The following is a 23001-nucleotide window of genomic DNA, read 5'->3' on the forward strand; positions in this document are numbered from 1 at the left end:
CTTTTAAACGGACAGAAAGAAATGAGTGCACCATTTAAAAGAACTTAACAGTTTTTAAGCAGTCCATTAGATAACAATATTCATATTTTTAAATAAAATTTATGAATAGGAAAATTGCAAAACAACAACAACATTTAAGAAAATGTAAATTTTTCTCCAACGGGAACTTATCTGCACAGCAAAGAAAAGCGCAAGCTGACAATTTGTCCTCAAAAGCCTCATATGAGCATACTCTTCAGCAAAAGTAAAGCTCTGAAGGTCTTCTCTTCCAAACTTCAGCTCAAGTTGTTTGACAGTTTTGGTGTGTGGAAGGTACCCTGAAACTTGGGAAGCTGGCTGGATATTACACTTGGCACAATATAACCCATATAGCTAAGTCTACTGCAGCAGTGACTAATATAAAGAACATCTATGAAGGTCAGCATATTAAATTTTTACTCAGTAGCCTGCAACAGTGGTGTAGTTACTATTCTTCAGATGACCTGTGTTTGAAATGAGGATCAGGCTCTTGACTGCAGAGGCAGGGATGATGGGTGTGATCATCTTTGGGGGAGGGGTGATTATTAGTTAGAAATGTTCTCTGTTCAAATTATGATCAGACTTCTGCCAAAGAGCAGGGTTAGGCCTAGAACTGGAAGCTCTTTAGAAGAGGAAACAGCCCTTAGCAACCAAGCCAATTTTGGTAATCTTTGTTTGTAGATGTGGAGGAACATGTGCACACAGATAGTGGGGCATAGGTGGGTTATTAAACAAAGCAGCTGCCCACATCTCCACCACTGGGATGATGTAAGACCTTAAAATACAATATTTCAAGAGATGTCAGGATGCCATTTAGGTTACATAGTCCATGATGTCTGCCAGGATGATAGTCCATATGAACAGTTCAGCTTAGTGGATCCAATGGACCCCCCCCCCCCATATGTGGGCTATCCCCAACTTTAGGAGTATACTAAACTTGAGTTTAGATGTAGGAGGTATGATGGCGAAGATGGAAGAAGGTGAAAAACATTTAGAAAAAAAGCCTCTACAAGACAAAATGTTCAGCCTAATTCAAACATGAAGTGTATGTGATATGAACTGATATCATCCTTGTCTGAAACTAAATGAATATCCTTTATGTGAAGGTTGCCAGCCTAGCTAGATAGAGTTTTGTAAATAATTCTATGTCATTGTAAATATTAACACGATCCACAGGCTTGTGTAACAAATGTAAGAAAATTGTGTTATGTTCTGAGCTTCAGAAATTTAACCACAGCGCACACTGCTGGAAGAAAGCTGATAAGTGAAGCATTTTGTGAACGTTTAATCTCAAGATCAGAGACAGGATATCTGGGCTAAGAAATTCTTTCTATTGTCTTAAGACAAAATGCAATTACTAGGTTTTATATGTAAAGTGTCCTTAATTGCTGTGGTTTCCTGGCAGGTGAAAGATTACAAACAAATGTTACATGTTGAGGTCTATGTGCTTGGGACCTTCATCAGAGGTGTCAAAATGATGTAATGTGAAATGACTCAGCAGTAATGTGTATATCAATTTAAGACTTTCTCAGAGAGAAAGATTGAGCATTTTGGATTTTGTCTAAAGCTGACAATAACTTACCAGGCACTTGCTTTGCCCTGTAAGTAGGATATTAGATCTTAATATTTATCTTAGAGATAGGTAGAAATAGTAAGATTCGTCTAGCTGTTTTCTATATTTATGTCAGACTATCCTACAATATTATTTTAAAGTTTCCTGTGATTTTTGTTGAATTGTGTTGAATGAATAAGTATTGTCTTGTGTTTTTATTATTTATCATTAAATATTTTGAACCTCTCAACTGTTGCTGTTTTGTGTAGAGATAATTTAAGCTCTAGAGTACTTGCATGTATTTAGTGATACTATCCAAGCCACTTCAATAATATTGCTGCTCAGTTACACTTACTATTTGGATAACAGTAATGTTACACAGTGAAATTGGTCAACATTTGGGAAGGACCTAATAATAGCTGATAATAGTGGTTGGTGGCAGTGATTTATACCTTATAAGCAGGAAAGAAGGGGCATAGCTGGAAAACCTGTGCCATCCTTCCCCAGGAGTGTCTGTATGTTTGTATATCAATAAAATCTTAAAGTGTGTGTGTGTTTGTGTGTGTGTGTGTATGTCAGCCACTTGGGCTGGGACACGAAGTACTGGTTGGACAGAGACGGTGCTGAAGGTTTTAGGTTGACCACTATGCTGAGATCTGGATTCTATATCTGTGCCAGTGGGGAGTCCTATTGAAGATCTGGAGAGAAAGGGAGAAACCAGCCCCAGACTGACTGTGATCTCTGTGTGCTCTTAAGGGAAATTTTACTTTACTGTGTGTGTACTTGTTATTCCCCCCAATGTGCACACCTCAGTGGTGCTAATGGTGAGGATTGAGGCTCCTTAGTTACTGGACCATTGCCCAGGCGTCACATATTACTTGTTTGGCATTGATGGGATATCCACATCAGATATTAATTGTTTGATTCTGGTGAGATAGACAAATCACATATTGGCTTGTAGTGGTGTGGATAGTGAATTCCTGTAGCTTGTGTACAGTGATCACTGAAGACGTTTTTACCCTAAATCAGCCACTCATTGAAATTCAGAGTTCAGATCATAATTGTTTTATTTCTCTTGTTAGCTTAGTTAGTCAGGGAGAAAATGTAAGCATGTCATCAGAGGAATATGGCAAGCTGACAAGGAACCAGTTGGCTGAAATTTGCCAGGTTAAAGGAATGGTGCATGGAATCCTGACTAAAGCAGACATAGTTGCAGCTTTGGTCACAGCTGCATCAGTAAATAGCAGCCATGTGGACAATCAGACTGCCTGTGGAGATGTACACTGCTCAGAGAATGGACAGCTCAACCTTTCTGCAGGGGACTTAAAAATCCATCTGGAGCTAAAGAGACTTGAGTTGGAGGCCAGGTGTTTGGAAAAAGGAAGCAGCAGAAAGACTGAGACATCTACATTCTGAGGAGAATGAGAAACTGCTATGCCTGGAAGCTGAGGAGAAGGAGAGGTAGAGGCAGCATGAAAAGAAGATGGTGACTCTTCTCCAGAGTCATGGAGGTAATGAGGAAGGGAATTACTGGACCCCAAAAGTACAAAAGGTCAGTACATTTCTTCTGCAGTTTACAGAAGGGGAAAATTTTAATAGTTTCATTCATATGTTTGAGAGGGTATGTAGACTGTATGATGTGGACCAAAGGCTCTGGGTATGGTTCATCTATTGTTCATCTGCATGGGTGTGATGAAGTTTCCCATTTCTGTCTTAGGAAGTGTGAAGTTAGCTTTGGAAACATTTTTTATGGTGGTTTCCCTAATGGGGGTTGGGGGCGGGATGTGGCTGTCTATGGTGATTAGCTTGTGGTCTGATCTGACCAACGAGGAATTGACCTCGGGTTTGAAACACCAGTTGCTTGTGTTGATAATGACCAGGTCTGGGACATTGCTGCCCCTGGTGGGGGTGCAGATAAGTTGATCCAAGGCATTGGAATTTATGAATTCCAGAAAACATTGAGCAAAAGATTTGGTACATGAGTAGTTTTACCAGTTAATGGTGCATTAGTTGAAATCGCCTTTTATTAGGGTGTTAGGTTGTACCCTAATATTTTCCAGTGTGTCAAATATGAGGAGTGGGAATTCTGGTGCATGGTGGGGAATCTGTAGCAAGCTGCAATTTATATTGCGGTCTTGCTCAGAGTTAGTTGCACTTGGATAATCTCGGATGCATTATGATGAGCAACTAGCCTGGAGGTATGGATATCCTTAATGAATATGGACACACCTCCGCCTTTAGTGTTTCAGTCCAGGTTAGGTGGCTGAAAGGTGTGGTATGAATTATAGCCTGGTAATGCAGGGGTGCTGTCTGGTGCCTTGAACCTGGTGTCTGTCACTGCACAGATGTCGATGTTCTCCATTTTAAGCAGTGCCTCGAGTGAGTGCATTTTGAGGTTTAGATTTCTAGCATTAAGAAGCATTACCCTCAGATTTTGCCTGCAGGTACCTGTTATGGTGGTGAATTTGTCATTTGAACCTTGCCTAATAAAGGCACTATAGGGGTGGCAAGAGCGTTAGCCAGTATCTGGAATCCCAAGGGCGACAGGGGTAGGCCATCTCTGGCAAAGCATCGTGGTCTGTAAATCATGTCATCCCAGGCAGACAGATACTGGATCCCTTGAGAATGACACCAGAAGCTTAGCCAATTGTTGAAGTCACTCATTTTGTCCTTGTACTGTGGTATCATTCTGGGTGATGGCAGGATGCTACTCAGGGCAAGGGTTATATCTGCCTGGGTTACAAGATCGGACAGCTCCTCCATGTCTCTTTTCATTTAGTCAAAGGAGGTACATCTCAGGTCATTCACACCAACATGGACAATGACAGAGTCATATTTGTTATTGTTGTGGAGTAATCTGAGAGCATGCATTATGTGGTGGATTCTTGCACCCAACAGGCAGTTGACAGTAGCTTTCTCCTTGTTTAGCCTGGTGAGTGCAACATCATTGTGCCTGACTATAGAGTTAACTATGACTAGAGTGTTGGGTACGTTGTTATGGCTTATGGGCTGTGGTTGAGTGGTACACTGAGTTTGTGGGCTATGTGTCATTTGGGTTGTATTGGAGGTGGAGGTTGCTTGCATTTCTGCTTTGGAGGTCCCTGTTGCTTGGACAGATTTTTATTGAGAGCCTCTGTGAATGTAGGTGTGTGTTTTGTATTTCTATGTGTATGTTTTGGTAGTGTAGGTTTTGAGGGACTGTGTGATGAGTGTGGTGTGGTGTAAGTGTTCTCCTCTTTACTGTCTAGTCCAGTTTTGGGTGATGAGAGCTTTGCTTCCAGTTTGGCTATATAAGTGAATCTCTCACAGGTTGTAGTGTTGGGTGGTAGGAGGAGAGGGATGTCTGTGTACATGAGGCAATTGCTGCATTGCCCCAAGATGCCCAGATTAAACAGGTAGAAAGAAGAAAACACAGATCGCTGACCCTTAAACATGCCTGGATAGGTGCTTGTTTATTAAGTACTAAAAACTGTTTTCCTCTAGACAAGTGAGGAAAGTTGAGTGCTGTAGTAATGTGTAGCTTATTTAGTGCTTACAATGAGTTCAGATTGATTAGTGCTTACAACGAGTTCAGATTGAGAATCCTGAATCTCTTCAGGAAAAGAGGAACTTCTCTTTCTTTTACCAGAAACTACTTTACAAGAAGGATCAGTAGGCTGAATTAACTTTAAGCTAGTCCCAGTAAACTACTTCTATCCAAAGAAATTTGAGGAAGAGAAGATACATGCTTGTTTTCATTTTGAATGGACAATAGAGCCAGCCATGTTACTAATGGCAACAGCTGCTTCTCCAGGGATGGGAACAGCATTTTGACACAACACAGAAACCTTCCCTGTTCTCTCTCCCATAACAAACAAGAGTGGCTCTCCCTTGCCCACTGAGGAGACTCCCAACAGCTACAGAGGGCATGGCTAATCTCCTGTCCACAGTGGCTCTAGGGACTATACCAGAGGGTTATGGGGTAAGAGATGAATACTCTGATGTACAACAAATGGTCACAGCAGAGTCACCCACCTTCAGCTGAAGCAAATTGCTATCCTGCTGTGATGGCAAAGGCAGTTTGCTTAATTTTTACTTTTTTTCTGATTGGACTAAGAACCAGCTGCAGAATCGGTAGTCTGTTCCATGCTGAAGCTAAAAATGGTGCATCTTTCCCAGGGAAGACCAACAGAAATGCTAACAGTACACAAAAGGTACTCTTCTGATAGAAAAAAAAAAACACAGTAGAAAGCCCTTTAGAACACTATGGCAGCCCAACATTAGAAAAAACACACAATTTATCCATTAAAAATATGTTTTAATTAGTTTGCACTACTTTTAAATGGACAGAAAGAAATGAGTGCACCATTTAAAGGAACTTGACAGTTTTAAGCAGTCCATTAAATAACCATATTCCTATTTTTTTTTTTAAATTATGAACAGGAAACTAATAAAACTACAATAACATTTAAGAAAATGTAATTTTTTCCCCACCGGGAATTTATCTGCGCAGCAAAGAAAAGCACAAGCTGACCATTGGTTCTCAAAAGCCTCAGATGAGTATACTCTTCAGCAAAAGTAAAGCTCTGAAGGTCTTCTCTTCCAAACCTATCTGTTGGTCAACTCAGCTCAAGTTGTTTGACAGTTTTGGTGTGTGGAAGGTACCCTGAAACTTGGGAAGCTGGCTGGCTATTATACTTGGCACAATTTAACCCGTATGGCTAAGTCTACCACAGCAATGACTAATATAAAGAACATCTATGAGGGTCAGCATATTAAATTTTGACTCAGTAGCCTGCAACAGTGGTGTAGTTACTATTGTTCAGATGACCTGTGTTTGAATTGAGGATCAGGCTCTTGACTGCAGAGGCAGGGAATATGGGTGTGGTCATCTTTGGTGGTGGGGTGATTACTAGTTAGACATGTTCTCTGTTTGTTGAACAAGTGCACACAGATAGTGGGGCATAGGTGTGTTATTAAAGAAAGCAGCCGCCCACATATCCACCACTGGGATGATGTAAGACCTTAAAACACAAAATTTCAAGAGATGTCAGGATGCCATCTAGGTTACATAGTCCATGATGTCTGCCAGGATGATAGTCCATCTGAACAGTTCACCTTAGTGGAGCCAATGGACCCCTCCCCATATGTGGGCTATCCCCAACTTTCGGAGTATACTAAGCTTGAGTTTAGATGTAGGAGGTTTGATGGTGAACATGGACGAAGGTGAAAAACATTTAGAAAAAAAGCCTCTGCAAGACAAAATGTTCAGTCTAATTCAAACATGAAGTGTATGTGATATGAACTGATGTCATCCTTGTCTGAAATTAAATGAATACCCTTTATGTAAAGGCTGCCAGTCTAGCTATTTAGAGTTTTGTAAATAATTCTTTGTCATTGTAAATATTAACACAATCCACAGGCTTGTGTAACAAATGTAAGAAAATTGTGTTATGTTCTGAGCTTCAAAAATTTAACCACAGTGCACCCTGCTGGAAGAAAGCTGCTAAGTGAAGCATTTTGTGAATGTTTGATCTCAAGCTCAGAGACAGTATATCTGGGCTAAGAAATTCTTTTTATTGTCTTAAGACAAGATGCAATTACTAGGTTTAGTATGTAAAGTGTCCTTTATTGCTGTGGTTTCCTGGCAGGTGAAACATTACAAACAAATTTTACATTTTGAGTTCTGTGAGCTTGGGACCTTCATCAGAGGTGTCAAAATGATGTAATATGAAATGACTCAGCAGTAATGTGTATATCAATTTAAGACTTTCTCAGAGAGAAAGATTGAGCATTTTGGATTTTGTCTAAAGCTGACAATAACTTACCAGGCACTTGCTTTGCTCTGTAAGTAGTAGCTTAGATCTTAGAGATAGATAGAAATAGTAAGATTAGTCTAGCTGTTTTCTATAGTTATGTCAGACTATCCTACAATATTATTTTAAAGTTTCCTGTGATTTCTGAACTCTGTAATGTTATTGTGTTGAATGAATAAGTATTGTCTTGTGTTTTTATTATTTATTATTAAATATTTTGGACCTTTCAACTGTGGCTGTTTTTTGTAAAGATAATTTAAGCTGTAGAGTACTTGCATGTATTTAGTGATACTGTCCAAGCCACTGCAATAGTCTTGCTGCTCAGTCACACTTAACTATTTGGATAACAGTAACGTTACAGAGTGAAATTGGTCACCCTTTGGGAAGGGCCTTATAGTAGCTGATAATAGTGGTTGGTGGCAGTGATTTCTACCTTATAGTCTGGAGAGAAGGGGGCATAGCTGGAGAATCTGTGCCAGCCTTGACCAGGAGTGTCTGTATGTTTGCCTATAGATCAGATCTTAAAGAGTGTGCATGTGTGTCAGTTACTTGGGCAGGGACACAAAGCACTTGTTGGACAGAGAGGGTGCTGGAGGTTTTAGCTTGACTGCTAGGCTGAGAACTGGACCCTATAACTGTGCCTGTGGGGAGTCTTATTGGGGATCTGTAGAGAAAGGGAGAAATCAGCCCAAGACTGACTATGATCTCTGTGTGCTCTTAAGAGAAATTGTACTTTACTGTGTGTGTACTTGTTATCCCCCTCAATGTGCATGCCGCTCACTGGTGCTAATGCTGAGGATTGAGGCTCCTTGAATACTGGGCCAGTGCATGGGCATCACAGTTTACACCAATTTAAATGTGTGCCATTTAATAAGGTAGCATGTTTGAGTGGTAGGCTTACTGGATTTCATCATGACTTGCAGTATTCCTCTGGACAAGCTAGACATGTTTACTAAAAGGGACAATCATCCATACTCTTAGGTCTTTGAATTTTGGTTTGGTTGCAGGACATTCCACCCATTACTGAGAGAGTAGAACTCTTTGCCTTTGCAGTAGTCATGGCAGGTTTGACACCATCTGCAGCAACAATTGACCTCTAAGGTCTTCTTTGCTGCTAAGAGTAAGAGTTTGGTTTCCACATTTTCTTCCTTTATCCAAACGTTTTGTGTGAAGGCAGTTGGAAGCAGAATGCAGCTATTATTTTCAAGGGAAATAGAAAGCAGACATCCTCCATGCTGCTTCGTTATGAACCATGTGAACAAAATGGGGAAGCTAAGTGTTTCCTTTTGTTGCATACTGGCCTATTAACAGACAATCTCAGTGCTACGCAAAGGATACAAATACCTCTATGTTTAATTTACATTTATATTCTGAGATCTTCTTGTTTCAAGAGCCTATCATAGTCAAGCATTGCCTATAGAGTAAAATTACTTTGTTGTACTAAGTGCAAAATCTTCAAAGTGAGGTTATGCATCTGAAGAGATTTTGCTCCACCCCATCTGTCCACAGACTAAATAGCTGTGGCATTACACGTCTCCATAAAGGCAGTGGAAGGATGCAATGGGGAGACAAATGGCCTTCAGGGCCAAAGACTGCCTACATTTTTTATATAATTTATATGCTGGAGGAGTGCTATGTGATCTCAAAAACTCAACACTGAGACTAGTAGGGGATGAACTTCTCAACTGTTTTTTGGGAAGTTTGTAGCAGCAAGCTGAAATGTAGATAGTAAATCAACATGAATCCTTTTGCATACTTGGAGATAGCTGGCCCACTATCAGATTAAGCAACATCTCTCTCTCTCTCTCTCTTTTTTCCCTTTTTTTAAGGAAGCATGAGGATGAACTCCTAACTAGTTTGATCCCACATTGATCTAGAAGACATCACAGGCTGTGACATGGAAGCATTCTGTCTGCTCTTGTCTGCCTTTTGCTTTTGGTATCTCTCAGGACTTAATCCTTGGTTTTCATTTTTTTACAGTTATGTTAATCAAAGGAGTGAATGATGCCCAGTATGTTGAAAATTCGGCCTAATTTTGGTCTGCAAGCTGTAAAGTGGACATTAGACATTCTCTGTAAAGCAGATTTAATGACACCCATATCTGGTTATGCTGTTTATGTCCTTAGATTTTCATAAGATAGACAATATAATTTTTGGCTCAATTAAATATTCCAAGAGGAGATCATATGGCAGCACCAACATCACTTTCATCGAGCCAACTAAGGTATTACATTTTGTAAAAGATACGGACCTAAAATATGACCTACTTTACAAATCTACAATCTCTAAAACTCAACAAAGATTAATTACAGCTAGTATTTTGAAACATATAGTACACTTGCATGGAGCCAAACTGTCCTTCTTACCTACTATCTTAAACTCTTCCTGCATTTTCACAAATGTATATATTACTGCTGCTCACAAACTAGACTATATTACTGCTGCTCACAAACGTATCACTTGGAAAAATTACAATCAGTCCAATGGCTAAAATTTCAGCACTAGCTTAGCACAATAAAGTTAAATCTTGGATACAATGGTCTGTATTTTCCAGAACTCACTGCATTAAGTAAAGCTGAAACTAGTACTTTCCCATGCAGATTTTCAGACCATAACATTCCGACCTTATAAAAGTACCAACTTTCAGAAATCGACACAGTAAATCTGTATTTCATATCTTTGTAGGAAATGTATGGAAAATGCCCCTGAGCATAAAGACCATTTGCTCTTCCTGTTCTAACTTACAGTTTTGAGGTGATTGACTGGCTCCAAAATGCATTGGATCAATTGGAGGAGAAAACAAGAAAATTTACTCATGCTTCGCAAATGATATATAAAAATAAATTTATACCAAGATTATATATTCCTCACATTGAAGGAGTTATGGGCCTCCTTGAAACTGATTACATGTACAGAACTGCAATTGTGGGACTGCATAGGTATATGCTGAGCTTCTCATATGTATAGTGAATGATTTAAAGAGGAGAGGAACTCAAAGATGACATTGTTTATTACTTTAATGGAATCATTTCTGTATCAAGAGCGAATGAAAGCCAAACCAAAAGTAGACAAAAATCAGACAGCAACTTAAAGCACCAAAATAACACAAGAAAGGATATATGGAAAAATATAAGATAAGAAGGAAAGAAAATTAGAAAATCCACAAATTTAATGGCAAGTACAGAAATCTCCTAGAACAACCTCATGTCAAGTAACATTTGACTCAGGAATGATTAAGGAGATGTGAATTGAAACAAAAGATGAAAGATTAATAATGGCATTGGTTTATAAAGTTTATTGAAAAAGTAGTTGAAGCAAACAAACAAATGAAGGCTCTGTAAAAACTGAACTGGAAACAGTTGAAAATCTTGTTGCTGGATGTGATATACTTATGGCAGAGGTTCTGTATACTCAAAGGCACAATAATGTAGCAACACTGTTGCAATGGGGATTGTCTAGAGACTACAATATAGAAGTAGCTGAGAAGCATTGAAAATATGAACCACAAAGCATTATAGAGAAAGATAAAGTTTACATCACATGGGCTCATCCATTACCAACAGTTCAAAACATAGATGCAAGAAAACCCAATATAGCAGTCCATGAAACAAAGACAAAAAGTAGCATTGATCACTGAAATTGCTACACCCCGTAATTATTGTGTCTCGCTTACACAAAGACATGAAGTTATAAAATGCTAAGATTTGTAAGCAAAAATAAGAGCAATATGGATGAAAGACACCCATAGAGTTAAAATACCAGTATTAGCAATTGGTCTAAAAAAAAAAAAGAATTTGCAGTAGTAGTTAAATATGCTATCAATACAAATAGACCCATATGAATTACAGAAGCAGGCAATTCTTAACATATCATCTGCACCGCGATTACTCCTGGCTAACATCAAAGATGGAAATGATAGTAATTCTGTGAAATTTAATTGTACCCTGTATTAAGAAATTGGGTTTATTCCTGTCACAGTATTAGAAAGCCCAAACATTTGGATAAATTAAACTGACAAAAGCCATTTCTACTAATGCAGTTTTCAAATCTGCCATTAAATCTCAAACGCCTCTGGAACACTGCAGGGTTAAAATTCTCAGACTCAATTACCTTTACCTTCTTTTAACTTGGTTCATGAAAAAACTGAGGGGAAGTTTTACCTTTCAGTTTTCTAGGTTTCCTTTCCTATTCCCAATTTCTGCTCTCATTTTCCCCTTGTTCTCATCATGTCACCTCTCTCATATCTTTTTTATTGATATGTATCCTTCTTATTTTTTTTTTTTGTTTTTCATCATTGATCTTTCCTTAACCTCCTCCCTCCTTTTCTTGGCAATATTTCTTTTCCTCAGGGAGTCTCTTCTTTTGCTTTTAATTCTGGTGAACTGTAGTATTAGGGAAAGTTTTTTTCCTCTCTTTACACATAATCAGTTATGTTTAGTGACTGTTTTCTCTCAGGCTGTGCTGTATGGTTGAAATTTTCATACTGCTTAAAATGCATCTCTGTATATATTTTGCAGACTATCTTGGAAATGTAACTAAAGACCACAGATGAAGAATCTACTTAAAATACCAGTTTATTGCACCTCTAGCGCTTTGGCAACTGCCTTCAAGGAGTATAAAACATCACATAACTTACACAGTTTATATACCCTAATACATCTAACAATTAAACAAGCAGCCTAAACCAATTAATCAATAAACATTAAAAAATACTTAATACTACTTTCTCATCAGATAAGAAGCCTCCAGTTACATTCCACATTCAGACCCTGAGGAACTAAAGTGTCATATTTCAAAATAAAAATACTTTCTTTATATAACAACTTCTTTTTATACAAATCATCAGAAAATACACCCTTCATAATATGTTCTAAGATAGTGACTTGTAACCCATTTGGATTAGAATTGTGAACCAGCATACAATGTTTAGCAACAGGGCTATCTTCTTTATTATTTATAATATTCCTCACATGCTCCTGCAGTCTAGTTTTAAACTTCCTTTTATTTTCTCCTATATATATACAAGGTTACACGGACATTTCAATGCATAAATAATACCTTCAGTATTACAGCTATATATATTTTAACCTCAAATACATGGCTATTTATATACTTAAAAGTTGGAACAATATAATGATATACATTGCAATGACCACAGGGTGAAGTTTCTAGTCTCTGCATGGTCCTATACTGCAGTGTCTCAGTGGGATATTTAAATTTATTGTGTACCAAGATATCTTTTAAATTCCTACGTCTAAGAAATTGAGATGCTTAAAGACCTAGACAATAAATTTTTTAGGTCCATTGATCTAAACAAAAAATTCCAGTAGTGTTTAACAATATATATTAAAACTTCACTGAAAACACTATATGTGGAGACAAAATAAACTAGTCTTTTCTCTTGATTTCTAACATCTAACTTATACCCCTTACTTCCATACTTATAAGTACCAACTTTATGTTGTTCATTAATAACCTTATCTATAGCTGTTTGAATACTAGCTTCACTATAGCCCCTCAATCTAAACATCTCACTAGTCACACTAATTTCTTTAAAGAAGTCCGTGTCAGTATTACATAGCCATCTAAGTCTCATACAGTCCCCATAGGGCAAGGAGACCAAAGTATGAACTGGATGACAGCTAGTCCCCATCAAATACTGATTACTATCAGCAAATTTTCTATGCACAGACGTACGTAAAGTATTGCTGTCCTCCAAAATCAGATGTATGTCTAAAAAAGTTATATCTTTGCCCACCTGTATGCCGTCAAAGGAAAGTCCAAATCTATTATGTTGCATAACTTCTATAAACTGACCAACATAAGATATCCCACCTTTACAAATAAAAACAAGATCATCTATAAAACGAAAATAACTAACTACATAATTTTTAAAAAAATCTATATGATATAACCATTCTAACTCATACAAACCCATCATCAGGTTGGCATACATGGGGGCAAAAGATGCCCCCATGGCAGTGCCCTTGATTTGTCTGTATAATTGTTCATTAAACATAAAAAAATATTATTCAAACAAAATTCCAATATTTCAATAATATAATATGTTACTGGACTATCACCCAAAAAATATTTTACTGCTTCTAGTCCAAACTGACACTGTCTGTTAGTATACAAACTAACAAAAGCAACACTTATAAAAAAAACATATCTGCACTCCATTGTATTTTAGATAATTTTTCCAAAAAAATCAAAACTATCCCTAATATAACTAGGTAACTTTATTACATAAGGGAATAAATATTCATGCAAAAATTTCCCAATATTAGATAAAAAATATTTTTGAGCAGATACAATAGGCCTAACAGGTGGGTCAACCCCACTTTTATGAATTTTTGGAAGACAGTAAAATAAAGCCAACTCACTGTCATTAGTATTAAACTTTTTATCTTTGTCATTTTGTGAAAAATATTTTAACCTCACTCCCTTAGATATAAGGGTGTCAAAGTCATTCATAGCTTTAATATATTCATTTGTATTACTCAACATAAGTATTGGTATCATCCAGATGTGTCATACACATTTTATAATATTGAGCAACATTCATCACCACTATCTTACCACCTTTATCATATGGTTTGATAATAAGATGTACATTATTTGCTAATGCCTGTAGTTCCTTCCATTCCTTTTTATTCAAAGTATATACCAACTTATGCTTATACTGCATAAAATCACAAAAAGCATTTTCTACAGCAAAATTCAACATTTGAGAAAAACACTTTATATGGTCATGTTGGTATGGAGGAATAAAATCACTTTTGCTCATTGTTTTATCAGTGTTTAACAAACTATAGGCATTACAGTCACTTGCATAGTCAAAGCATTCCTCAGGGTCACATACACAAGAATAAAAACTGTTCTCTAAACTATCAGATTCTAACCAACTACCATCACCTTCTTTATACTGGTTATTGGCAAAAAAATGTATTAAATCACACTTTAATTCATGTAACCGAGGCAGCACTGTGGGTATATATTTAAGACCAAAATTCAAAACATTCATCTGATCTACAGATAAAGACACACCAGGAATGTTATGAACAATAGAAATTTTCTTACACTCAGATGCAGAAGCTACATGGATTGTTTCACCGACATCTTTGTAAACAAAAGACACAGAACTGTCAAGAATATCTTGCACAACAGTATTTACAGCACTAATACCATTTGCTTCTCTTGTTGTCATTGAAACTGTGTCCTTCTCGATTGTTAAAGTTCCCAGACTGAAATCTTCCTCTCTTCCACTCACTTTGCTCTCTCTCTGCTCTTCCTGAAACTGCTGGTTCCCTTTCTGAAAATTTGAGGTTAATCTAGATGGATTTTGAGCTGCTGGTAACGCTGGAAAATGCTCTCCTTCACCTCCACCATTAGAGGAAATGCCCCAAACATCTGAAGCAAAAGACACACTCCTAGAAGGAGCTGGTGATTTCTTAAAGGGACCAGAGCCTTTATTACGGTGAAAATGTGTTGGTTTTTGCCATAAAAAAGCACGATTACTTTGATGGTCTTTTAGATCTCTTTTCAGTTTTGTGCATTTCTGATCAATGAGTTCTATTTCGTATTTATCTAAACCAATATTTACATCTGCTAAAAACTTGTCAACCTGCATAGATGTAAGTCTTTTAGATAAGTCATTATAGGCAGCTCTAATGTCTTCCTAAAGCTTGTTTTGTTTCACACAATCTCTTTCTAATAGAATGGAAATCCATTCTAAAGTACAACGATGAGCTGCCAATAACCATTTCTTAGAAAATTGCACATCCCTTTCATCAGACATATCAAAAGGAGTAGAGGGACTTTTAAAGGCTCTTAGCCCCCTAGGTGTAATGTCTAAGTCAACATATCTTTGCAAGCTTAACAGATTAAAATATACAGCAGTTTCTTTATGCAGTAACTGTTCCAACTTACTCATTAAAGCACTCGATTCACCAGAAGGACTGGAAGAAGGGCCAAATTGTCCCACAGAGGCAAATGGATCATTCACTCTAGAATTTCTTGCTTGTTCAAGCCTTTCAAAAAAATATGAAGTAGAGGAAACACCCACTGAAGCAGATGTATTGGCAACGTTGGAACCAGCCATACCTGCAGCATTCTGATGCATTACAAAACTGTCCATAGTTTTTTTGACTACCTTCCAGTGTGTCATCCCTTAAGAGCCTAGGGATCCCAAACAAAGATTCATTTGCCATAAAAACAGACCAAACACTGCACGAAACAAAAAGAAAAGATAAAACTAAAGACCACAGACGAAAAATCCACTTAAAACACCAGTTTATTGTACCTCTAGCACTTCGGCAACCACCTTCAAGGACTATAAAACATCACATAACTTACACAGTTTATATACCCTAATACATCTAACAATTAAACAAGCAGCCTAAACCAATTAATCAATAAACATTAAAAAATACTTAATACTACTTTCTCATCAGATAAGAAGCCTCCAGTTACATTCCACATTCAGACCCTGAGGAAATAAAGTGTCATATTTCAAAATAAAAAGACTATTTTTATATAACAACTTCTTTTTATACAAATCATCAGAAAATACACTCTTCATAATATGTTCTAAGATAGTGGCTTGTAACCCATTTGGATTAGAATTGTGAACCAGCATAAAATGTTTAGCAACAGGGCTATCTTCTTTATTATTTATAATATTCCTGACATGCTCCTGCAGTCAAGTTTTAAACTTCCTTTTACTTTTTCCTATATATACAAGGTTACATGGACATTTCAACTCATAAATAATACCTTCAGTATTACAGCTATATATATTTTAACCTCAAATACATGGCTATTTATATATTTAAAAGTTGGAACAATATAATGACATACATTGCAATGACCACAGGGTGGTTTTTGGAAATGTAATTAAAATTGATATTAAAATTGATTAAAATACCTCTCTGAATGTTTTGGCTTTTTCCATTTTTTTTTCTCTCTTCCACTGCAGATGTCTGGCATCTAGTTTAATTTGCACAGTTGAAAAAATAAACAAATAAATATAAGTTTCCACTCTTTTTTCCAATTTATATTTTGGCATATGGCAATATGGTAATGCAGAAAGTCACACAATACAGGTAATAAGATATTATCTTGCAGTGGTCAGTTCTTTTCAGCTGAAATCTGGGATTAAATGAATCATTTGTCTTCTATTGTCAAGTATTAAAAGACCCTGTATTGAAATGTGTCTGCAATTTTACCTAAAGGCTGTTGTCTCTGATGTCTTCAACTGCACCATCTTCCTTTTTACTCTAAGTTGTGGAGAAAGTTAAGCAGTGCTATATCTAAACTGCACATCTGCTGCTGATAGTAATCTAAGATTATATAAACTTGCCATCAAAGTAAGGAGTTATGTGAATGCCTTTTAACCTACTCTTAGGCAAGGCTGATAGCGTGCCTTCTATGAAGTTCTTAGAGCATTTGCTAGGCCAAAAGACAGAGGTAACAGCTGAAGTGATGATGACATTTGCCCTACTGATTCCAACTCATTTTTATGGGGATATAAAACTAAATATTATCCTTATCCACTAAGATGATCCATACTTTGAGATGCATCATCAGCAGTAAAAAACTTTAGTTACAGTTCTGAATTTTATTTGTTCCTCCATTGTGCTTTTCCCAGCTGTTAATTACAAAATTAGACTTAATAAACACTTTTTCTTTGAAATAATGAAAATTCTTGATTGATTCTCTCAAAGTTAACAGTCTTCATGAAGCTCACACCTTGATTTCAGAGAGAAGTATATGAGCAGTGTGGACTACCGTTCAGCCTTAACTGAATGTAACTTTTGAGTCGTGTCTTTTGCACATGCTGGATGTTTCTGCATATTGCTGCTCACCATGTCATCAGTCTGGTGCTGTAACTGGCCTCAGAGGATTAGGAGTTCCTCAGTGGAAAGATTTGTGATGGATGGATTTTCACAGGTGAGTATGGGAATGGCATCACTGTTGCATGGAGTGAGAGCTATGTGGTATCAAGGCTGCGCTCAGGTACTGCTGAAAATTGCAATTCAGTTGAAGGAGAATGAGGTAGGTAAGATGCTCTTGTGTTCGAACTGAATGCTAATATGATTCTGTCTCAGTATTGCACTGTTCAGAGTTTTATTATTTATTTTATTTAATTCTTAACTATTATTTTATTTATTTGTTAATCAGATAATTTCTCTTGGCACCAACACCACTCCTATGGGGTGATCTGTGAACTCTAGCAGGTTTGGTGACTTGCTTAGTATCACACAGGGGTCTATGTTACATGAACAAATGATCAAAATGTCGAATACTACATATTTGACAACCTTTGATCGAACGTTCATGTAATCGGACACTCCAAATGTCAAAATCTGGAGTTCCAAAATATTTTGGTCGGCCATCCTAGTCAGTGTAGCATGTGACATAGACATGCCACACTGTTCAGAATGCCTAGGTAAGAGGCTGCTTTGTTTAATATACCAACTCCGAGATCGCTGTACATTGGGGAAAGGGCAATTTCCCGGTAATCGCAACAAGCAATTACTGGGAAATTGCCCTTTCCCCAATGTACAGCGATCTCGGAGTTGGTATATTTAGTTGGAAGGTGTGGGGGCGAAGCCCCCCAGTTTGTTTTAAAAGTAGGTGTGTTTGTATAGGTGTGCATGTATTTGAATGATGTGAGTGTGTAGGGGTTTGTATGCATTGGTTGTTTGTCTGTGTTTTGTATGTTAGTGTAGGGAAGGTGTAGGACAAACAAAATCTTTCGATTTTGTTTATTTAGGGGTTTTAAGGTTTCGAGGTTTTGAACTTTCGATCATAGTGTGTCGAGTATGCTGTACTTGACATTATGATCATCTGTTCATTTAACATAGACCCTCACACAGTAGGTAAATGATTGCTGCTGACATTAAACTGAGGACTACAGTGTAATGCTTGTTAGTAGCTCATTGCATTAATCCTGCTTGCTATACTGACACATCACTCTGATGTCTTAACTATTTTCACAAGTAAACTGAGCACTCAGTCAATGGTGCTTTCTCACCAGTCATAGACGTATGAAAGAGATGACTTCCTAGATGATATGCCATACAGTATTTTTCCGCAAACTGCAAATACTTTTTCCCACTAAAAGAATATTATAATTGGATCTGCTGTAACAAAAAAAAAAAATAATGTATGAGTCATTTTTAATTTCTCAGCATCAAATGCATGGAAATGAAGGGACTTCATGACACAGAGGCAAGACATTATACAATACACTAGAGAAATGAGACAAAATTAGTACCATAGATAGCAGATAGTCAGCTGATAACATGCAGGAAGATAAAAGGCAGTGGTCAAAGAATCCCGTTCAAGTGTAGGCCTGGGTTTTTATTCATGCAGGGCTTGCAAATCCTGGAGGAAATTACATGGAGCTATTTCAGTGACAGTACTGCCCATGTTCTTTCAGACGCAGGCAGGCGTACTTGAAGAGGGATATTTATTTATTTACTTGTTTATTTGTTTGCTTGTTTCTTTCTTTCTTTCTTTGTCTTTGTTGACCAGAAAAGTCTGACTGGATAAAAACTAATTTCAGTGGAGGCCCGGGGAGAAAAGCTTCACATTTTAAGTTACACATGATGCACATTTATAATAGCAGGGTTAAACATCTGTACATGAGCATTATTTATATGATTTTTACATCATGACCATAATGACCCTGTCATCTTGTGTCATAGCATGCACACAGACAGGTGGCATATAACCTGGAAAGCTAAACTTATACTGAACTCTGTCATATAATGTTATGTTACTTCCTAGACTATGTGGTTCTTACTCCTTAGGAAGCATAAATGGATCAACAATAAGAGGGTTCATAACAACTGAGGTATGCCCTCAAATTTGCAGGCTGATAACAAGGCTGGAAATATAAAAAAGTATCAAAATTAACATGATTTAAAGTATTTTACTAAATACATCCCTTGTCCCTCCACACACACACACTAACCATATGAAGTAGAGTGTTAAATCAGTCCTCCTGCAATGATTTATGCCCTACGGTTGGCACATCCAACAGCTTTTAGGACCATGTTATCAAAAATTGTTTTGTTACAGCTGGCCTTGCTTTTATACTCTACTTTATGTAAATGAAGGGTCTGTGGTATAAGGAAGAAACACTGATGCAACTTCATTTCCATATCTGATGTACTACGATGAATCCTAAGTGGTATAATAGCTGCTGTATGTAAATGGTGGTGGTAGTGGTCAAAAATAAATGGCAAACAATGTTACCTGAAATAGCACACACAGATAAATAGTGTGGTCTGGGTCAATAAAGTCACTGCATAATGGCATGCATATGAGTGTCAGCATGCTGATGATAGCTAAAGCATATGCAAATGAGGGAATCAAGTCGGGCTACATGATTCAAAAATGTATAAAATGAGCACAATGATCCATGACTATCATCTATTTTGAATGTCATGAATTTCTAAAAAACAGTAATTTCACACACATTATGATGCTAGGAGTAGGATTAACATGTCAGATCAGCATTTGTTTATGGCCACCTTCAAAGCCAGTGCCTTGATGTTGTGGGCCATTGTCTTTCGTGTCACATATATAGATCTGCCTGACTGCAACGTACCTTTATCTCTATGAACAGCATATTGTTGGCCACTATCATGTGGACTGAGGCACACAATGGAATTTGTAGACATGTGCCATCAATAACAGAATCAAAGGGAATGCATGGAATTCTTATAACAGTGAACAGAAGGTTTATGTAGCAATAACCATCTTTGTTAGGGAGTAATTTCTACATCTGACAGGGGACACTTTAGAAACTTCACAGGGAATGGCCCTGTGAATCCTTCACTAGGTTTTTGACATGATGCTTCACCACATGAAGGAGCACTTTTGGTGTCCAAAGATAGCAGGAAAGAGAAATACCACACTGCTGGAAGTCTATGACAGACCATTTTCCTGAGATCCTGTGGGCCACTGACTATAAACAGTGCCATCAAGGCCCTGACTGTACCACATGGCATCTGGTATATCAACTGCATCTACTGCCAAATGCTGTGCAGTGCACACAGTATTATATACTATGTGTCGCTGCATCATCTGGACAATTCCCACAATTTCTACAGCTGGCACAAGCATGAACTATACTAGTGTTTTGTGTGGGATAACTTTCTACATGGTCATGTAGCTGGTGGGTGGACACATTGGCATGGCACAGTTCAGGATGTGCTGTTCCCAAATTCATTAGCAGCAGACCACTCATGATGATGTTTACTGCTGTGTATTGAAGATGATACAGGATATGTCTTGGAACCATGCATGACGAACCACTCTCTCTGTTGTCTCCAGACTACAGCAAAGACAGCACATAATATCGCACCATTACAGATATGGAATATCATTGAACATGTGCTCAGACTTATAAAGGCTCTCTTCTGCTGCTTTTACACATCTGGTGGTGCACTACAATATGAAACGAAGACTACAGTAAGATATTTGTTTTCTTTGCTACACTAAATGATACGGTGTGGATAAAGCAGTTACAAAGTGGAAACACCATAGCACCACCAGACATACTTGTAGCTGCAGCAAAGGAGGAGCTGGCTAAGAAGTCATCAGAAGAACCAGCTGAAGTGGTACCCCATGTGAAGCAGTGATGGGTGTAGTAAGCAGCTGTACTGGACAAGAAGTGGTATACGATCCTCAGCTATGGGACATGACATGGACATAGAGTAAAACTGGTGCATGCATTAGCGCATTCAGGCTATGCTGTACAGTACATTAACTGCTCACACTGTACATCAGACACTACCACACCAACACGGGCCAAGGCAGGGCATAAGTGAGGTTAGGTACAGTGAAAGGGGATGGCAACACTACCATAGGTTTAAGAGTTATAGGTTGTGGATATGGTAGCTACTCACACAGTTAGAAGGTTGAGAGAGTCAGAGGTCACATTGTATCAGGATGGAACCTCCATGATGTGAATACTGGTTGGATGTCTCTTGTTCCAGTGGTATCAGGACAAGTGAAATCCTGTCTGATTGACAGTGTCATACTTTGGGAACATGCATAGGAATCTCACTCTGGCCAGCCTGTATGGGCAGGCAGTTGAAAGCTGGCTTCCAAGACACTGCAAATGGCCAGATGCCCACATTTCCACCTTGTAGTATCTCCTTGTACAGTTGATAGTGACACCACCTACCACCCTACCTACCAGACCACTACTGGTTGTACCCACCCATAATGTCAGCTATAAGGGTGACTAATATCCAGGTGAGTTACCATTTGCACTAGTCAAGTAGTCCCTCTGTACCTCTCCCTAAGCCTATCATTTTGTTTCACTATCTTGTGTGCTTTTTCCCACCATGATTATTGTCCAGTCCTGCAAATTACCAGTAGTCCTCACAATGTCTGTCTTTCCTCTCCACTTTTGCTATCACCTTTATTATCCATACTTTCACTGCCATTTCTGTCTGCTTTGTGTATTAACTTGTCTGATCCTGCTATGTTATCTGTACCATCCTTCATTTTTTTTTCAATAAACATCTTTATTGACTTATCACATATGACAAAGGCAATCTTACTTTTATGTAAATGAAAAACAAACAAAATGACACCACTTTAGTTGCAAACATTATACACCACAGAAACTTGAAACAACTGTAGTTACAAACATTATACATCACATATAATCTATCCAGTCATTGTCAGTTAAGCATTATATGGCTCATTCAAATCCTGCCTCTTAAACCTCGTTCCTTCTCTGCATATATTGTTCCCACAATTCCCATTTTTTCCTATGTAGTTTGCTCCTTCCCTTTTCTAAAGATCCCAATTCCAATTGTTTTATCTCTGTTACTATATTCACTTATTCTAGTAAAGTTGGTCTAGACTTTGATTTCCAGTTTAGTAATTGCTTTTTTTTGGCACTTACCACAATTAGACTCAGCTTTACTGTGTCTAGGCAATTCCAATTCTGTATCACAGCTCAAAACAATCATCTCCCCAGTCAATCCAATTTGCTCACCCAGCATCTCTGACAGAGCAGTCTGCAGGGAATCATTAAAGTCTGCCAGCTCATTACACACCCAAAAAATATGTTCCCAGGCATCTCTTTCTTGTCTGTCACAACTCCAGCATTTGCTATCCACCTGAGGAAAAATTCTTTGGAGTCTACTTGGGGTATAAAAATACTTATATAAACACTTCCAGGCAAAGATCCTAAACCTTCTAGACTTTATTGCATATTTGGGAGACATACATATATCCCCCAACTGTCTCTTTGTGAATTGCTTATCTAACCTCTCTTCCCAAGTCATTCTAAGCTCCTCTGATTGATTCTTATAATTATCATGCAATATTTTATATGCTTTACTAATTATTCCTTTTTTAACTGAACTTTCTGTTCTAGATTCTAATAAAACTCTACCAGTGCTAGTCTTTCATTTAAGATCCTCCTGTTTCTTTCTCTTTGCCAATACTCTGATATCAATCTTTGATAGGGAAGGCAATCTCTAACCTGCAGTCCAAATAAATTCTTAGCCTCTTCCCATTCTGTATCCGGCCCTAAATACCTTCCCTTCTAACCATCTTAAAAAAATTTTAAAGTAGGCATGTGTGCCCCAAATA

Source organism: Protopterus annectens, chromosome 5.part1, assembly GCF_019279795.1.
Source record: "Protopterus annectens isolate FY-2018-M chromosome 5.part1, PAN1.0, whole genome shotgun sequence".
NCBI lineage: Eukaryota > Metazoa > Chordata > Ceratodontiformes > Protopteridae > Protopterus > Protopterus annectens.